We start from the raw sequence: 3,111 nt of genomic DNA, 5'->3' as shown, positions 1-3,111 counted from the left end.
ATCTGAAGCAGCATCTCTCTCTCTCTCTCTCTCTCTCTCATGATTAATAACCTTTTAGAACACCTAATTAATTTTACTCTATCATTACCCTGTGAGCCGCTGACACAGCTAATGACCCTTGCAAAACTAATATGTGGTCACAAAGTTAAGGTTATTAAACACATATACGGGTGTCGCACTGGCCCTATGTCGGGTTAATGGGTCGGAGACTAGCACCGCCGCAACGCGTAGTAATAGCGTATGCTCCCAACCTATCCTTGTGTATATGGAATAACATAACAAAGAAACGGCCTAGGATACTTTAAGACAGCGTAGGATACTGACAAAATACCGTTGGATATCTTATAGGCCTGCGTGAAATAACGTAGTAGGCTCGTGGTGGTATAAAGCACATCTATTACCTGACCACGTGTTAAGAAGTATACCGGCGCGAGGGTGTGAGTTGACGCGTTAACGAGTGAAGGAAAAAAAAGTATGGTTTGATGGTTCGCCCCTCCGATTGTTGCAATATTTCTACCTCTGGATTGACACCCACATACTCTCTATCTCTTTCGACTAATATAAATATCATTCTATATCATCCTATACACTCCTTAGTTCTGTAACGAGATGCTATTTTAACTTTCTGATTAGCACTTGATAACTGAAACTGATTACGTTGTTACGCTGTTCGCTAATACCAGGCTATACATACTCTATAGTTATGTATCTTTCTACTAATCTAAATGTCTTTCTGTATCATCCTATACACCCCTTATATCTGTAACGGGATGCTATTTTAACTTTCTGCCTTGCACTTGATAAATGAAATGATTACGTCGTTACGCTATTCGCTAATAAGGCTATACATACTCTATAATTATCTATCTCTTTCTACTAATCTAAATATCTTTCTATATCATCCTATACACTCCTTAGTTCTGTAATGGGATGCTATTTTAACTTTCTGATTAGCACTTGATAAATGCAACTGATTACGTCGTTACGCTGTTCGCTGATACAAGGCTATACGCACATCCTTACACATCAGACCTTACCATAAGATTGGTAAGGAGACAAACAACACTGTAAACTTCGTAGCCTTGCAACAGTAAAATGACGCTCTTGACTAGCAATTACGAGATGCTGGTTACGTTTAGAGGCTGGCCACTCATACAAGGCTATACGCACATCCTTACACATCAAGCCTTAACACAAGATTGATAAGGAGACAAACAATGCAAACTTCGTAGCCTTGTGACAGTAATATGACGCTCTTGACGAGCAATTACGAGATGCTGGTTACGTTTTTAGGCTGTCCGCTAATACAAGGCTATACGCACATCCTTACACATCAGGCCTTAACACAAGATTGATAAGGAGACAAATAACATAGCAAACCTCGTAGCCTTGAGAGTAACATGATGCTCTTGACTAGCAATTGCGAGATGCTGGTTACGGTTTTAGGCTGTCTTCTACTACTTTGCTATTCGTATTCCCTTCCTTTCTGGCTTAAACATATAGACAAACATCGCTCAACACTCTGTAGCCCTGTGTGTTACCAAATGAAGGTGACCAGACCCCGAAATATGACACCACGACCACTGACATCACCCTAGCAATCTACTTATCTTCCTACACCTGTTGAATATCTAACTCCCTACACTACTGACATGGAAATACTAACATAACCTCTACTAAAACCTAACCAAATGAAGGTATATAAGTCCCTAAGCGCGAATATGACCACTAGCATCTTAGCATCTTACCTCTTGCATATCTCCTTACTCTCTACGTTACTGTCACCACATATATTACTCACTCCAGCCTGATGGTCTAGCGGTCCTGATGCCTCCGCTGCTCTGGGTTCCTCTAAGGGTCACTGAGTAGCTATACCGCAGGGCGTCTTTCTGGCCGATGCTGCGCTGAAGGAAGCTTGGAGTCTGTGAGCACGGCGGAGGTTAGTGACAGACTGATGTTATTGAACCGTCCAGTGTTGGTTCAAAGCTTCGAGCGGATTTACACTTCTTGGTAATTCCTTTTTTCTTGTTTATCATGTTGTTTCATCTTCTTTTCTCTCTCTTCCTTGGGTTGGACAGTGAGGTAACTGAAGGGTTGATGTGTTGGAGAGAGAGAGGGAGAGAGAGGAGGGGAGGGAGATATGAAATTGATATGTGAACTTGGTGACTTTTTAAGCAGTGATTGGGATCGGTTGGTGATTCTCTCTCTCTCTCTCTCTCTCTCTCTCTCTCTCTCTCTCTCTCTCTCTCTCTGACGAGCATCAAAGTAGAAAAAAAACCTTTGTGAGGCAAGACACATCACAGAGAAACCGCGGAGAGGCAACCCAACTCAATGGTAGACCGTTTACAGAGGACCAGAGAAAGACCCGCGTTGGATGACTTAAACATATGCCCAATATAAACTCATGTGTGTGTGTGTGTGTGTGTGTTTTATAGTGTGGGTTTGTGCGTACGGCTTCAGCACACACACACACACACGCACACAAACCCATCCCCCACCCACTCTCTCTCTCTCTCTCTCTCTCTCTCTCTCTCTCTCTCTCTCAAGGTAATGAAAACCAGATTAACATAACACTTTACTATAATAAGCACAGCGTAGAGAGATATTTTTTTTCCGTCACAAAACTATAATACAAGCCACGTAGCGTCAAATATAATAATAATAATAATAATAATAATAATAATAATAATAATAATAATAATAATAATAATAATAATAATAATAATAAAAATCCCCTTGTATATAAATCAAAAGAGAACTGAGAAAGCGTGTGTTAGGATTAAGCTTATGTCTATTCCCTTACAAAGCTTACGACGAGGCGAAGCTTGCTAACACAAACCATAATGAACGCAAATACTGAACGTAAGTATTGAACGTCTACAGCCATGAACGTAAAGGTGTTCCTCGTTCCTGTGAGCCGAAGAAAGGGAGGAGGAGATGGAAGGAAGGAGAGGAGAAAGGAAATGAAGAGGGAAATGGAAAGTAATGGAAGGAAGGAGTTTGGAAGGAAAGAATAAGAGAAGGAGAAGGAAGGAGGGAAGGAGAAGGAGGGAAAAGATAAAGAAGGACGGGAGGAAAGGAAGGAAGAAAGCGAGAGATGGATGTAAAGAT

The sequence above is a fragment of the Eriocheir sinensis genome, chromosome 22 (genome assembly GCF_024679095.1).
Source record: "Eriocheir sinensis breed Jianghai 21 chromosome 22, ASM2467909v1, whole genome shotgun sequence".
Classification (NCBI taxonomy): domain Eukaryota; kingdom Metazoa; phylum Arthropoda; class Malacostraca; order Decapoda; family Varunidae; genus Eriocheir; species Eriocheir sinensis.
The sequence above is the reverse complement of the archived record's forward strand: the minus strand, read 5'-3'. Positions refer to the sequence as shown.